The sequence below is a fragment of the Eretmochelys imbricata genome, chromosome 23 (genome assembly GCF_965152235.1).
Source record: "Eretmochelys imbricata isolate rEreImb1 chromosome 23, rEreImb1.hap1, whole genome shotgun sequence".
Classification (NCBI taxonomy): Eukaryota; Metazoa; Chordata; order Testudines; family Cheloniidae; genus Eretmochelys; species Eretmochelys imbricata.
In genome coordinates, this window is record NC_135594.1 from 13,155,758 (window position 1) to 13,173,033 (window position 17,276).

Here is a 17,276-nt window from a genome sequence, read left to right on the forward strand (position 1 = left end):
AGGCGGAGGGACGGCAGGCAGCCGCGGGAAGGGGCGTTGAGCCGTTCCCCAGAACGGCCAGCAGGAGGCGCCAGCCGCGTGGCGAGTGGAGCACCCCGTCACCGAACTGTTCCAAAGCCGACAGAGGTGCTGCACGTAGGGAAGAAAAACCAAGCGCAGCAGGGCAGGGTGGGGGCGAACAGGCCTGGCAGCAGCACGGCAGAGACGGATCGGGGACTTGGGGTGGATCACGCCCTCAGCATGAGGCAGCCATGCGATGCCGTTGCAAAACCAAAAGCAAAGGCAGCTTTAGGCTGCATTAAGAGAGGGGCAGAGTGCGAGTCCCAGGCGGTGAGAGTCCTGCTCTGCTCGGCGCTGGGCAGGCCGGGAGTGCTGCGTCCAGCTCCGGTCACCGCTGTGCAGAAAGGATGTGGAGAAACTGGAAAAAGGATCCAGAGGCGAGCGACAACGATGATCAAAGGGCGGGAATGCAGCCACGTGAGCAAAGGCTGGAGGAACCGGGCAGGTTTAGTTTGGAAAAGAGGAGATTAAGTGGGGTTATGATCGTGGTCTTCAAATACTTGAAAGGCTGCCATAAAAAAAGATTGAGAAAAGTTGTTCCCTTGTGGGGGGGCTGTGCCTGCGGGCGAGAGCTGCGTGGAGCTGCTTGTTTGCCTCCGCATAGGAGCCGGACCTGCAGCTGGCCGCTTCCGGGGGGGCTGCGTGGTCTGCGGTGCCAGGAGAGGTAGGAAGCCTGCCTCAGCGCCCCTGCTGCACCGCTGACCGGGAGCCACACAAGGTAAGCCAGACCTGCTTCCTGCACCCTAAACCCCTCATCCCCAGCCCCACCCCAGAGCCTGCACTCCCAGCCCAGAGCCCTGACCCCCTCCCACACACCAACCCCTTGCTCCGGCCCAGAGCCCCCTCCCACACCCTGGACCCCTCATTCCCCGCTCACCCCACAGCCCTTGTCCGCGGGGAAGGGACCCCTTTGTAGCAGAAGCTTCGCCCAAGCATTGCAGCTGCTGCTTCCAGACCCAGGCTCCCTGCTCAAGTACGGCCTGGTCTAACCACTCGGGCTGGGGGGATTTCCAGCCCTGCCCACCAGGTCAGATGCCATTACCCACGCCCAGGGGGCATGGGGAACGCAGGGGGCTCAGCACCCACTGGACCCCATTCTCCTTTCAGGGCCAAGGATAGAACCCAGGAGTCCTGACTTCCACCCCTCCCTGCTCTAACCAGTAGACCCCACTCCCGTCTCAGAGCCAGGGATAGACCCCATGAGTCTTGACTCCCAGCCCCCCTGTTCTGCCCCCTGGACTCCAAGAAAACTCAGCCCTAGAGAGGAGAGGCCCCCTGCCCCATTTCCCGCCCCCCTGAGCCAGCCAGGCCCTGCCCTGGGGCTGGATGGGAGCCTGCGCCCCCTAGAGGGGAAAGGGTTCGTGCCCCATTCCCACCCCCCTGAGCCAGTCAGTCCCTGCTCTGGGGCCAGCAGACCCCCACCATATCACCTTCCCCTACAGCCGCTCCTCCACCCTTTGTCTTCTGACCCAGCTAAACAGGCCACCTGGGCCTCCTCTCTTCTGTCCTTTGTTCCCCACTGGCTGGAATCAGCTGGTCAGGCCCCCGGGGTCCTCCTTCCTTGGCCCTTTGTCCTCCCAGTGGCCAGAACTGGCTACTCCCGGTCACTAGTCACTGGGGTTCCCCATCTCCAGGCCGTTGTCCGGGGTCCAGGCTGCTAGGCGACATCACACCTGGTCCTCTCTCCAGTCCCGAGCCCCCCTGCTTCCCAGCTGGGCATCTGATATCACCAGCCCCAAGCCCCCGATCTGTCCATTGTCTTCTCTCCAGGTAAACAGGGTCGCCTAGGCCCCCTCTCCCCTCTTCTGTCCTCTGGCCCCTCTGGCTGGAACCGGCTGGTCCGGTCACTGGGGTCCTCTCTTCACAGCCCATTGTCCTCTCACTGGCCGGACCGGCTGTGACTCCTGAGCTGGGCCTCCCGGTCACCAGTCGCTGGGGTCTCTGATTGCCAGGCCATTGGCCGGGATCCCAAGTTCCCTCACGGGTCCCCTGTACCAACCAACTCCCTCTCCCATCACCTTGTGAAACCAATAACACCCAGGGAAACTGAGTCCCACCCCCTCTGCATGCAGCCATTGGAAAAAACCAAGAAAACCCCCCACTTTGTCAGATCTCTTCCCCCTTCAAGTCTGAACTGAGCGGGGTCACTTAGCCAGTCACCTGGGGAAGTTCAGGGCCCCCGCCCAGTGATAAAGCATTGGCTTAGATGTGCTGTGTGGAGGGATGCCAGGCCTGAGGCCTGGAGAGTTTCCTGTGCTGGATTCAGATGCTCAATAAACCCTCCTGTTTTACGCTGGCTGAGAGTCGCTCCGGGCTAGAGAACAGGGGGCATTATTCCCTCTGGGAGTGGGGACCCTGGGGGTCCAGAGCAAGGGGACTCCCTGCTGAGGCCCAGGGCAGAGACAGGCGTGCTAAGGCTCAGAGAGGTGTGGTTCCAGGAGGTGGAGGGCCCTAACCCCCGAGAGAGAGTGGACCCCTGAGAAGGGACTGAAGGGGGTTCCCCCCAGGGAGTGTATGGGGCCAAGAGTGGGCACGTCCTGTGAGTCCGTGACACACCCCAATTTTGGTCACGGATTTCTGCTCCCCCACTTCTCCCGTGTCCCAGGCGGGCCCCAGCCCGGCCCGTGGGTTCTGTCTGGCGGCCGCTCAGGTTGGACTAATCCCGTCTTTCTGTCTTGCCAACTTTCCCCCCAACGTTCATTCGTCCAGGTTCTCATGAAGCTGCTTGAACTTCTCACTCACCTTCGTCGGTTGAACCGACCACGAGGGGACATTGGGAGGCTCTGGTATCACAGCCTCCCCTGAGGTGGGGAGATTTGGGGGGCAGGAGAGAGGGAAGCTCTGGGGGTTTGTACAATAGAAATACAGGGCCAGGGAGGTCTAGGGAGAAAGAGGGAGAGAAAAGGGGCTGGGGGACCCCGCTACAGAGAGAGGAAGGGGACAGAGACCTGGGGGCAGGAAGTGCCATTATTCCATCACCAGGACCAGATGCAGCATCCCCACACGGAGGGGGCTAGGGGCTCTGTCTTAGGACGCCGGGTGGCCCGGCTCAGGGCTGAGCGATGAGCCCTGATAGGTACTACTGGGGGGATTTAGGGCCAAACGCACCCTGCCCAGTGCGGCCCTGGATGGGCGGGGAACGACCTAGATCCCCGAGGGGGAGGCTGTAACCGAGGGGTGGCTGGTTTAGAGTTGATGGGGACCCCTGGCAGGAGCTGGCTGCGAAGCGGCAGGTGGCAGATGGGTGGGGTGACCGTGGCTGTGAAATGCTGGGTACTGGCCCTAAGGAAAGGGAGCGGGCAGAGTGGGAAATCCAGCCGGGAAAGGGTTAGTTATCGAGTGCTTGGCCCCACAGTGCCCCGGGCTCCCCACAGACACAGGCGGTGCTCTCCCTGTGATGCTGTATGGAGTTTGGGGGACGTGTGAGGATATTATGAATACCAATATTGTAAAATTGCAATGAGTTATGATATGCCTTGTAAGGTATCTGCAAAAATGTTATAATTTGCCAGGTATGATAATCTCGTTTGTGTTTGTAGCACCTTTGTATTGTAAGCTATATTATAGTATGTCTGTAGTTCCAAACTTGTGTTGTGTATCTGGATGACACCCCCAGATAGCCTGGCATCAGCACTGCCTAGCCTGCTTGACGGCCCATCAAGGGCCATCAGCTATACAACTGACCCACTGAGAAAGAAGGCAAGGGATACACCTTATGACTCAGCAAGACATGCAGCAGGGATTTCCCTACACCCCCCCGTGAATTTCCCCAACACCTCCCCAGTTGTGAACTAGTTATGTGCAGTGTTGCCAATTTAATCACTGGTTGGAAATTTGAATTGAAATTGAAACATTAATACACACTTTGAAAGCCTATCCAGTATATGATAGAATCATAGAATATCAGGGTTGGAAGGGCGTCTGCTCTCACCGTCCTCTTCCTCGGTAAGTATCGGAGACAGCCAGGGCGTGTGTCTATGTGGGGGGTGGATCTGAGACCAGGGCATGTGCTCATGGAGGGGTGGATCTGAGATCAGGGTGTGTGCCCATGGCGGGGTGGGGTGGAAATGAGACCAGGGTGCGGGATCCAGTTGCTCTGGGATCTGGTCACTAACAAGCCATGTCCTCTCCAGGCTGCTGGCTAGCTGCGCACAGGGGACTGTGGAGAGGTGAGTATCAGTCTGGGGGGAGGACAGTAACATCAAGGAAGGAGGAGGGGAACTGAGTCCTGAACCTTACCCAAAACTCAACACAAACTCCCCCTGGGCGCTCAGACCCATCCCAGTTCTTCTCTGCCTCGCCCCACCAGGGACTAACGAGGAGCCGACCTTGGCTCCCGGGGTCTGACAAAGCAGATGGGAATCATCCACTGGTTCAGTGTCCTGCCCCCCAAGGCTGGGAAGATTGTGGGGGGTGGGGGGAATGTGGATTTATTTCAGCTCATACAAACGCTAACAGCGCCCATCCATGGGCTCTAGATCCCCTCGGGGTAACCAAAACGTTCACGGTCAGTGCAGCCCTGGGGGAGAACCCCCCCAGATCAGCCCCTGCCCCAACGCCTCCCTCCCCTGCACTCACAGCCGCCCACCCCGCGATCCCAAGGCCTGGGGAAAGGTGGGTCTCTGCGCTGATGGGACGCTCAGAGCCAGGCTCTGCCCTGAGCCCAGCAGAGGGGACAGAGTCACTGGGGGGTTCCCCAGCCTGGGGGAGAAGCAGCCACTGGACATTCAGGGCTGAGGGAGGGGGGATCCCTGCCCACAGAGAGGCTGCAGAACAGGGGGGCCTTTCCCAGGGGGATGTTCCCCCAGCTGACCCTGCTCTGGGGACACACAGAGGAGTCAGGGCTCAGAGGATGCCCAGCTGGCTCCTGCCCCAGCGCTGAATTCACTCCCCACCAACCTGGATAATTAAACCCATAACAAACGCCTGGTCATGGGGCGAGGGGCCCAGTCGCTGAGTCACCGTTTCAGCCTCTTCCCACCCGGGCCTGGGTGCTGGTTCCGTCCCTCCCCAGCCCCAGCCCACGCTCGATTTCATCCCACACCGAGCTGGGCCCCAGCAGCCGGATCCCCCCCCAACAGAGCCCGAGTGGGAAGGTGAGCCGGAGATATGGAACAATTCATCCCCCAGGGAACAGGGCTCCCCACTCCGACGCCCACAGGGCCAGTTGGGCTGTTTGGAGGGGGATGGTCCCTGCAGACAGAGCTGATGGGTTCATTTCTTCTATATAGAAGGTGATGGACAGATCCATGGGGATGGACAGCCACGGGTTGGTGGGAATATGGGTCCATGGAAAGTAGGGAGGTGGACAGATGGGAGCGTGTTTGGTGAGGGATAGAAAGATGGACTAAAACCTTGTCTACATGAAAACTGGACCTGAAATGACGAATCCCATGTGGTTCCCAACCGCCCCCCAACGGTGATCTCAGAGCAAGTCTGGGCTGTCGGATTAGCCAGCCCCCCCCCCCCCCGGGTTTGATACAGCCCCGTTTGGCAGATGAGCTCCCCTTTAGCTCTATAGACACAGGGACGTTCCTCCTCCCAAATAGGAACAGCCGCACCGAGACCGGCTCCACAGTGACTCCAGGTGTGAATGGCACCTCCTGGCATGCCTCTGCTACAGGCAAACAGGAGGAAGTGAGCGTCCCCCCCAGGGAGGGAACAGGGCGGGGGGGGGTCCCCATTCTCCACCAACTAAAATCCATCCCTCCTCTCCCTGGGACTGACAGTGAAGATCGATGCTGAGTCAGCAGCTGGGGGCAGATCGCTGCGTCGCTGTTTCTTCCCAGCCCCAGTCCCCTGGTGTACGCTGGTTCTATTCCCGCAGAGGGAACCGCCCTGATCCAGCCTGGAGCGGCGCCGGCTCCCACCCGCCCGAGCAGCGCAGGGCCAGGTACTAGGGCCGGGGCGGGAATCACCGTCCAGCCAGCCCTGGAAACAGCCTTGTGGTACCCAGGGGCTGGGGCTGGTTGCAGGGAATGACGGGGGAGTGAAGCTGGGTGGGTGAGGCCCAGACACCACAGGGAGGGGCTCATTGACATGGGGGAAAGGAGAAACAGACCCACTGCCCCTCGTCCACTGCCAGGCCCTCAGCTCCCCGGATGCCTGCTGCCCTGCAGGTCACTGCCTGGGAGCTGTGGGGGATCCCAGGGGAGGGATGGGGCTGTGGGGGCTGGGCCCTGCTGGGTGCACAGGGGCTGGGGCAATGAGCCCCCTCCCTGGGCCCCATGATCTCCCCCTGGCAATAGGGGTGACCATTATCCAGAATTCCCTCTGCTCTTGCTTGCCCTCCCCCACCCCCCACAGATGTTTTGCTGCCTCTGGCTGCTCCCTGGGCACCACAGGGTGGGGGGAGCAGCAGGTTACGTCCCAGCCTCCCCCAGTGCGCACTGCCTGGCTGTGTTTGTCAGCAGCCGAGATACCCCGGGGATGGGCTCACTGCATAGCAGACAGGCCGGGGCAGAGGCACCTGTGGGGGTGAACTGAGGGGGTCCTACGGGGACAGGGAGCTGGGGTGGTTCCCTGTCGTGGGGGGCCTGGGACCCTGCGTCTCTGACTGTCACAGTCCCCTGGCCAGGCCCTGGGGTGCCGGGTGGCTCAGGGGGGCAGTTCACCCACTCTCTTTGGCCCCCAGCTGCTGATCTCCCCATCTGAGCCGCCGAGTGACTCTCCCCTTCCCCCAGCAACAGCCCCCCGGGATGCCCAGATTTCACCCACGCAGACATCGCCCGCCTGGCGCTGAGCGCCATGGTCCTGCTCATCGTGGGGCTGATCCTGGCTGAGGCCCACTACAGCTGCCCGAGGCTGGTGTCCTAGGTGAGGTGACCCCCACTTCTGTGCCCCTTGCTGCCCCCAAGGGCTGGGTCTAGTGCGACACGGGCCCCTCTAACCTGCCATCTCTCTGCACCCCCAGGAGCCTGGATCCAGCCGTTCAGAGAAGAAAATCTCCCCGGAGGATGAGCTGATCCCCCTTGGGGGGCTGAAACGCCGGCACAAAACCTCCTGCTCCCAAACACCCCTGCCTCGGTGAATCCCCCCCTCAACAGCTCCTGACCTGACAGCAACACCCCAGGATTGAACCCCAAACCCCGCGAGCACCAGCCCCCGCAGCACCAGTTAGAGGAACTGCCCCTATGCTGGGCTCATTGGGCTCCCCGCAGAGCAACCCCTGGACAGCGCCTACCGGGCCAGTCTCTGCTCAGGGCTGTCAGTGGACAGCGGGGAGGCTGCATCTTGCGTGGCACTGGAATAATGGCACTTATTGCCCCCCCCCACGCTGTCCATCCCCCTCCTGTCTCTGCAGCGGGGTCCCCCAGCCTCTTTTCTCTCCCCCCTTTCTCCCTAGACCTCCCCTGCCCTGTATTTCTATTGTGCAAACCCTCAGAGTTTCCTGCTCCCCTGCCCCCCAAATCTCCCCACCCTGGGGGGGCTGTGATACTGGAGCCTCCCAATGTCCCCCCGTGGTGGGTTCAGCCGACGAAGGTGAGTGAGAAGTTCAGGCAGCCTCACGAGAACCTGGACGAATTAACTTTGTGGGGAAAGTCGGTGAGACACAAAGACGGGATTTGTCCAACCCAAGCGGCCACCAGACAGACCCCACGGGCTGGGCTGGGCTGGGGCCCGCCTGGGACATGGGAGAAGTTGGGGAGCAGAAATCTGTGACCCAAAATTGGGGTGTCAGAAACGAGGCCTCATTGGTGGATAAAATATTGCGGGGACGGGCTGTGCCACCCACCTCCCTTTGGGGCCTTAAAGAAAGAGACTCGCTTCACCCTCCTGGCTGCCACCCCCCGTTTCCTGGGCCCCCCGGGCCATCCTGACCCTGCTCCGTGGAGACGTCCTGAGCAGAGTGGCTGGAGAGAGGGACCCTGACACCATCGCTCCTCCCCTGGCTGAACCCCCAACCCAGGAGGAAATGGGGTTGGACTTTTCACAGCTCCACCATCTCCTCTGCCCCCAGGACAGTCGCTAGCGTCTCCAGGGCCAGCGGGGAGATGCCCAAACCCGGGGGATTTTCCGGCTAGAGACTCGCTCCAGCGAATGGGGCCGGAGCTGGAACAAACCCCTCATTTCACATGGCACCTGACACGGCTCCCTGGTTCCTGCTCTGCTGGGTCTGTCACAGCTGGTCCCAGGGGTCAATGGGGGGTTTGCTGTGGGGCTGAGCAGGCTGCGGTTTCTGGACCCCGCCCCGGCCCATGATTAACCCTGTTCAATGTGGGGCAGGAGCTGGGGCGTGTTGGCACCTCCAGCCCTTTATTGCATCTCCATGAACACAACAGGGCCCAGAGTGATTTAGCTGCCAGGCCTTCTGGGCCCACCCATGGCAGGTGTTTGGGGGGAGCCAGCTGGGGGGAGCCGGGAATTTGAGGGAAGTAGGTTGGGGATGTCGGGAGGGGGGTTGAGGGAAGAGGGGTCGGGATGGGTGCAGGAGTTTGAGGATAGACAGGCTCCCCGCAAAAGTCAGAGCCGGGGGCCAGGATTGTTTGGGGGTGTGAGGGGGGAGGAGACAGACAGTGCCCCCCAGGAGGGAGCTGCCATTTCCACCCCTCGGCAGCTTCCCCTTCTCACTACCCCCCTCCTACTCCCGCCCCCTCAGTCCTGGGTCCCTCACTTTCTTTCCCCTCAGTCTCCTGCCTCCACAACACCCTACACCCCCTCTGCCCCAGGGAGGGAGGTCGGGATGTATGAGGGGATAGGGGATGGGGATAGGGCAGAACGGGGGAGGGGACGGGGCGTGAGAGGACACAAGGGTGGTGAAGGGACATGGGACAGGGGGCAGAATTGGGGGGATGGGGACCTAATGGGGGGGACAGGGGATGGGACTGTCACGGAGACCCCGGGCGATGCTCTGGAACTGCTCCCTACGATGACAGGCAGGACTCTGGGGAAGTCTCCTCTCTGTGAGCAGCCTGTCTCCAGGGCAAGAAGCTCACACGGCTTCCACCTTCCTGGGCCTGACCTCGGAGCATTCAGCATCCCCTGCCCCTCTGTGCGCTTCCCACAGCGGGTCTGCCCAGGTGGGGTCCTGCCCCCCAACTTTGCAGTCAGACGTGACTCTCAGCCCTGGTCTACACTGGGAGCTGAGGTTGAATTTAGCAGCATTAAATCGATTTAACCCTGCACCTTTTTTTCGACTTAAAGGATTCTTAAAACCGATTTCTTTACTCCACCCCTGACAAGGGGATTAGTGCTGAAATCAGCCTTGCTGGGTTGATATTGGGGTAGTGTGGACGCAATTCGACAGTACTGGCCTCCAGGAGGTATCCCAGAGTGCTCCATTGTGACCGCTCTGGATAGCACTCTCAACTCAGATGCACTGGCCAGGTAGACAGGAAAAGACCCGCAAACTTTTGAGTCTCATTTCCTGTTTGGCCAGGATGGCAAGCTGCAGGTGAGTGCAGAGCTCATCAGCAGAGGTGACCATGATGGAGTCCCAGAATTGCAAAAGAGCTCCAGCATGGACCGAACGGGAGGTATGGGATCTGATCGCTGTATGGGGAGAGGAATCCGTGCTATCAGAACTCCGTTCCAGTTTTCAAAATGCCAAAACATTTGTCAAAATCTCCCAGGGCATGAAGGACAGAGGCCATAACGGGGACCCGAAGCAGTGCCGCATGAAACTTAAGGAGCTGAGGCAAGCCTACCAGAAAACCAGAGAGGCAAACGGCCGCTCCGGGTCAGAGCCCGAAACGTGCTGTTTCTATGACGAGCTTCATGCCATTTTAGGGGGTTCAGCCACCACTACCCCAACCGTGTGCTTTGACTCCGTCGATGGAGAGGGAGGCAACACGGAAGCAGGTTTTGGGGACGAGGAAGATGATGATGATGAGGTTGTAGATAGCTCACAGCAAGAAAGCAGAGAAACCGGTTTTCCCGACAGCCAGGAACTGTTTCTCACCCTGGACCTGGAGCCAGTACCCCCCGAACCCACTCAAGGCTGCCTCCCAGACCCGCCAGGCGGAGAAGGGACCTCTGGTGAGTGTACCTTTTTAAATAGTGTACATGGTTTAAAAGCAAGTGTGTTTAATGATTAATTTGCCCTAGCATTCACGGCCAGTACAGCTACTGGAAAAGTCTATTAACATGTCTGGGGATGGAGCGGAAATCCTCCAGGGACATCTCCATAAAGCGCTCCTGGATGTACTCCCAAGGCCTTTGCAAAAGGTTTCTGGGGAGGGCAGCCTTATTTCCTCCACCATGGTAGGACACTTTACCATGCCAGACCAGTAGCACGTTGTCGGGAATCATTGTAGAACAAAGCATTGCAGTGTATGTTTGCTGGCGTTCAAACAACATCCTTTCTTTATCTCTCTGTGTTATCCTGAGGAGAGTGATATCATTCAGGGTCACCTGGTTGAAATAGGGTGCTTTTCTTCAGGGGACATTCAGAGGTGGCCGTTCCTGCTGGGCTGTTTGCCTGTGGCTGAACAGAAATGTTCCCCGCTGTTAGCCATGCGGTGGGGAGAGGGGTTAGCCACATCGTGGGGAGAGGCAAAATGAGACCTTGTAACGAAAGCACACGTGCTATGTATGTAATGTTAACAGCAACCGTGAAAGAGTGGACCCATTGTTCTATAAAATGTGTCTTTTTAAATACCACTCTCCCTTTTTTTTCTCCACCAGCTGCATGTGTTTCAAGGATCACAGGATCTTCTCCTTCCCAGAGGTTAGTGAAGATTAGAAGGTGAAAAAAACGCACTTGCGATGAAATGTGTTCTCTGACCTCATGCTGTCCTCCCACACTGACAGAGCACAGACGAATGCATAGAGGCAGACAACGTTAGAGTGCAGGAAAGCACAAAATGATGGGGAGGAGAGGTGGCAGACTGAAGAGAGGGCTGAAGCTGAAAGATGGCGGCAGCGTGATTAGAGGAGGCAGGATTCAATGCTGAAGCTGCTGGAGGATCAAACTAATATGGAGCACAGACCACCGCTACAGCCCCTCTGAAACCAACCGCCCTCCTCCCCAAGTTCCATAGCCTCCTCACCCAGACATCCAAGAATGCGGTGGGGGGCCTCCGGCCACCCAGCCACTCCACCCCAGAGGATTGCCCAAGCAACAGAAGGCTGGTATTCAATAAGTTTTAAAGTGCTGTGTGGCCTTGACCTTCCCTCCTCCACCACCCGTCCCGGGTTATCTTGGCAGTTATCCCCCTGTTTGTCTTATGAATTAATAAAGAATGCATGAATGTGAAGGAACAATGACTTTATTGCCTCTGCAAGTGGTGATCGAAGGGGGAAGGGGAGGGTGGTTAGCTTACAGGGAAGTAGAGTGAACCAAAATGGGGGGCGGGTTTCATCAAGGAGAAACAAACAGAACTTTCACACCGTAGCCTGGCCAGTCATGAAACTGGTTTTCAAAGCTTCTCTGTTGTGCACGGCGCCCTCCTGTGCTCTTCTAACAGCCCTGGTGTCTGGCTGTGCGTAAGCAGCGGCCAGGCGATTTGCCTCAACCTCCCACCCCAGCATAAATGTCTCCCCCTTACTCTCAGAGATATTGTGAAGTGCACAGCAAGCAGTAATAACAGTGGGAATATTGGTTTCGCTGAGGTCTAACTGAGTCAGTAAACTGCACCAGTGTGCTTTTAAACGTCCAAATGCACATTCTACCACCATTCTGCACTTGCTCAGCCTGTAGTTGAACAGCTCCTGACTGCTGTCCAGGCTGCCTGTGTATGGCTTCATGAGTCATGGCATTAAGGGGTAGGCTGGGTCCCCAAGGAAAACTATAGGCATTTCAACATCCCCAAGGGTGTTTTTCTGGTCTGGGAAGAAAGTCCCTTCCTGCAGCTTTTGAAACAGACTAGAGTTCCTGAAGATGCGAGAGTCATGTGCCTCTCTTGGCCATCCCACGTTGATCTTGGTGAAACATCCCTTGTGATCCACCAGTGCTTGCAGCACTTTTGAAAAGTACCCCTTGCAGTTTATGTACTCACTGGCTTGGTGCTTCGGTGCCAAGATAGGGATATGGGTTCTGTCTATGGCCCCACCACAGGTAGGGAATCCCATTGCAGCAAAGCCATCCACTATGACCTGCACATTTCCCAGGGTCACTACCCTTGATATCAGCAGATCTTTGATTGCGTTGCCTACTTGCATCACAGCGGCCCCCACAGTAGATTTGCCTACTCCAAATTGATTCCCGACTGACCGGTAGCTGTCTGTGGTTGCAAGCTTCCACAGGGCTATTGCCACTCGCTTCTCAGCTGTGAGGGCTGCTCTCATCTTGGTATTCTTGCGCTTCAGGACAGGGGAAAGCAAGTCACAAAGTTCCATGAAAGTGCCCTTACGCATGTGAAAGTTTCACAGCCACCGGGAATCGTCCCAGACCTGCAACACTATGCGATCCCACCAGTCTGTGCTTGTTTCCCGGGCCCAGAATTGGCGTTCCACAGCATGAACCTGCCCCATTAGCACCATGATGCCCACATTGCCAGGGCCCGTGCTTTGAGAGAAGTCTGTGTCCACGTCCTCATCACTCTCGTCACTGCGCTGACGTCGCCTGCTCACCTGGTTTTGCTTTGGCAGGTTCTGGTGCTGCATATACTGCTGGATAATGCGTGCGGTGTTTAATGTGCTCCTAATTGCCAAAGTGATCTGAGCGGGCTCCATGCTTGCCGTGGTGTGGCATCTGCACGGAAAAAAGACGTTGTTGCCGGCACCCAGTGCCGAGAGGCAAAACAACAGCAGGGGTTCGTTACCCAGTATGCGTCACCCAATAATCACAACGGGGTGGAGAAGCAGAAAAGTTTATTTGCAGCTGCAAACTAGGTACAGGGAGAATAGAATCTCAAATCCTGCACACAGAGCAGGAAGTTACACAGGCTTTTATACATCCTTTCTTCAGCATACTTATCCTATAACAAGCTGCCCTAAGTATCCATATAGCCAGCCAATCCAGTTACCAGCTAGTTCCCTTGTTCTCTGTATCATTTGTTGAACCATACATAAAGCTGCTTTATTCAGCATTGTTCTTCCATATCTGCCCTGTTTGGCCTTGTTTAGTTTCAGGCAGTCAGACTCTGCAACATATTGTTGCAGATCCTCAGCATAACTGCTGTGAGTGCCTCCAGGCGGGGGGGCCAAGGACACTTGGGCCTAGTACGCAGAGCTGCTGCGAGTGCCTCCGGGGGGGGGCGGGGGGCAAGGACACCGGGGCCTAGTGCAAGGGGGCTTCATCGACACTCGTGGTCTTCCATCCCCTTGAGTTACCTAGTGGCCATGCCCCAGTGTCCCCAACAATGTGGAACCATTGTCTGCCGTTGCCCTGACGGAGGGAGGGGCGAGTGACGACATGGCTTACAGGGTTGGCTTACAGGGAATTAAAATCAACAAAGGGGGTGGCTTTACATCAAGGAGAAACAGAAACTACTGTCACACAGAATGGCCCCCTCAAGGATTGAACTCAAAACCCTGGGTTTAGCAGGCCAATGCTCAACCCACTGAGCTATCCCTCTCCCTGCTATTCCAGGCAGGACTGAATCTCCATTAAACTTTTCAAGGTGCCCCTGACAGACCTCACTGAAACTATCGTCGGCCGTTGATTTCATGGAGGGAGAGGGGAGCAAAAGAATACAAATCAAATCTGGTCTATTTCTTGTTTTGATCCACTCCATCTATCATTTACATTTTTGGCTGGCAGAAGACGGTACAATAGGACTGCTAGCCATCCACATCTCCCGGCTGCTCGGCAGAAGACGGTGCAATAGGACTGCTAGCCATCCTCATCTCCTGGCTGGTCGGCAGAAGACGGTGCAATAGGGCTGCCGGCAGGACTGAAGAGAATGACCTGCTCGAGTCACTCCTATTTCAGTCCTTGCAGCCATGTCTACCCAGGAGCTCCTGACCGACCTTACTGAGGCGGCCAAGAGCTCCTAGAACATGAGGACGATGGTTATCAGGCCTATGCACCGTCTGCTGCCACAAGGCAATGAGCTGCAGCTGTGTAGCAATGCAGTCCCGCGTCTGCCAGCACCCAGGAGACGTAGGGTGACAGTGAGCTGAGCAGGCTCCATGCTTGCCGTGGTATGGCGTCTGCACAGGTAACTCAGGAAAAAAGGCGCGAAACGATTGTCTGCCGTTGCTTTCATGGAGGGAGGGAGGGAAGGGGGGGCCTGAGGACATGTGCCCAGAACCACCCGCGACAATGTTTTTTGCCCCATCAGGCACTGGGATCTCAACCCAGAATTCCAGTGGGCGGCGGAGACTGTGGGAACCGTGGGATGGCTACCCACAGTGCAACGCTCCGGAAGTCGACGTGAACCTTGGTACTGTGGAAGCGCTCCGCCCAGTTAATGCACTTAATGCACTTAGAGCATTTTGTATGGGGACACACACAATTGGCTATATAAAAACGATTTCCAAAATCCAACTTCTATAAATTCGACCTAATTTCATAGTGTAGACATACCCTTAGCCGGCCAGTAAAACAGAGGTTTGTTAGATGACAGGAACATGGTCTAACACAGAGCTTGTAGGTGCAGAGAACCAGACCCCTCAGCCGGATCCATTTTGGGGGGCAGTGAGCCAGACAACCACGTCTGCCCTTCACTCCATGTCCCCAGCCAGCCCCAAACTGAAACTCCCTCAAGCCCCTCCTCCTCTGGGCTTTGTCCCTTTCCCGGGCCAGGAGGGCACCTGATTCCTTTGTTCTCCAACCCTTTATCTCTCACCTTGCAGGGGGGAAGGGCCCAGGCCATCACTTGCCAGGAGACAGAGTGTCGGCCATTTATGTACACTGGCCCTTTGCTCTGCAACAATTACACCCCCTTATCCCACCACCTAGAGACTGAAGAAATGCATAGGGGAAACTGAGGCTCCCCTACAGTATTCAGAGGAAACATTAAGAACAGTCCCACTTCGTCAGAGGGACACAGGCCAGGGGGCAGAAAGATGGGGACAGGCACATGAGGGGACACGGGATGGTGGGACATGTACGGGGGAGGAGATACAGGCCAGGGGGCTGAGGATCCCAATGCATGAATGTCGGGGGTGGGGAGTGAAGGGTAAACAAGCTGGGGAGCCAGAGCTTGGGCATCTGCCAGGGGTGGGGGAGGGGAGATTCTCTTGAGCTCTGTCCCTGTTAACTTGCCCCCCCCCCTTTCTGGGGGGCTGGTTGGCTCCCCCCAACCCCCGTGGCCCTTTTGTAGCATCCTGAGGTGAGCTCTGCCCTGGGCCCTGAGATGCGCAGACCCACTGGATCGGGAAGGGACACGGGGCCTTTCACCTCTAGGGAGTGGCTCAAATCTGCGTCCTTTTCTCTTAGCACTAGACCCCACCCCCCCAACCAGAGCCAGGAGAGAACCCAGGAGTCCTGGCTCCCAGCCACCCCCACCCCCCCAATCACTAGACCCCATCCCCCTCCCAAAGCCGGGGTATAGAACAGGGTAGGTGCCGGGCATCAAGTTTTCATAGAATTTCACTGGCAGTAGCAGAAACAGGAAGCGAGCACCGGCTCTGGACAGAGTTCCCCTTTCCCAGATTTATCCACTGCTCCTTTATCAACTCAGGATCTACATTTACCCCTCCCTCCCCTGCTCACGGGGACCAGAAACCACAACCCCCACCCCCCTCAAACCCCCCATCGTGTCTCTGTGCCACATCACTCAGCTAAGAAAGGCGTGTGCAGCGATGGTACCTGAGAAGGAGGTTGGCCAGGTCCCTCCACACTCATGCTCCAGGGCTGGGGCTGGGCCCAGCTGGGTCAGGAAGGAATCTCTGTCCTGCTCCTTGGGAGAGGGTTTCTTTGTGGGGGGCACTGTGTGTGGGGGGGTAGAAGCCCTCCTCTGCTCTGAGCTGCTGCTCCAGGGAGGCTAGACGGGCCTGTTGGAAAAGCTCAGGGCAGCCTGGGAACCTCGTGACACCTCCTGAGATTCCCCTGTTCCCAGCTGGTCCCCGGACTGGGTAGCTCCCATGTGGGGCTGGGGGTTATGGGGGGTGGCGTGGGACCAGGCAGCTGCAGGAGGGGATGTGGTTTGGTGGGTGTTGCAGGGAGCTGGCTTTGCTCTGACCGTGGTAGGTTTGGGCTAGAGATTGCAGAGAAACCAGCTGATGGGGAAGAAAGGGGCCGAGCGCATCACGGGCTTCCTGGGGCTGCAGCCCCCAGCGCAGTTCCTCATTCCGCTCGCACTCGGGCCTCAGCTCAGTGGAGCTCAGCACTGGGGTGTTGGTGGCAGCGCTGGGAGGCCCCCCACTGCCCCATCATGGCGTCTGCTCTCACCGTCCTCTTCCTCGGTAAGTATCGGAGACAGCCAGGGCGTGTGTCCATGTGGGGGGTGGATCTGAGACCAGGGCGTGTGCCCAAAGAGGGGGGATCTTAGACCAGGGCGTCTGCTCATGGAGGGGGGATCTGAGAGCAGGGCTTGTGCCCATGGCGGGGTGGGGTGGGGTGAAATGAGACCAGGGTGCGGGATCCAGTAGCTCTGGGATCTGGTCACTAACGAGCCGTCTCCTCTCCAGGCTGCTGGCTGGCCGGGCACAGCGGGGTGTGGGGAGGTGAGTATCAGTCTGGGGGGAGAACAGTAACATCAAGGACGGGGGAGGGGATCTGAGTCCTGAACCTTACCCAAAACTCAACACAAACTCCCCCTAGGTGCTCAGACCCGTCCCAGTTCTTCTCTGCCCCGCCCCACCAGGGAGTAGCTAGGAGCCGACTCTGGCTCCCGGGGTCTGACAAAGCAGATGGGAACCATCCACTGGTTCAGTGTCCTGCCCCCCCAGGCTGGGAAGATTGTGGGGGGCGGGGGGAATGTGGATTTATTTCAGCTCATACAAACCCTAACAGGGCCCACCCGTGGACTCTTCCCCTCGGGGTAACCGAAACGTTCACAGTCAGTGCAGCTGTGGGGGAGAACCCCCCCAGATCAGCCCCCGCCCCAACATCTCCCTCCCCTGCACTCACAGCCGCCCACCCCGCGATCCCAAGGCCTGGGGAAAGATGGGTCTCTGCACTGGTGGGACGCTCAGAGCCAGGCTCTGCCCTGAGCCCAGCAGAGGGGACAGAGTCCCTGGGGGGTTCCCCAGCCTGGGGGAGAAGCAGCCACTGGACATTCAGGGCTGAGAGAGGGGGGATCCCTGCCCCCAGCGGGAGCTGCAGAGCAGGGGGGCCTTTCCCAGGTAACACATCAGTTAGGGGGGGACGGGCGGAGCTGAAGGTTATAAACCTCAGTGGATAGGAGAGACTTGCACAGTCCCCTACAAGTCAGGGGTGGTGC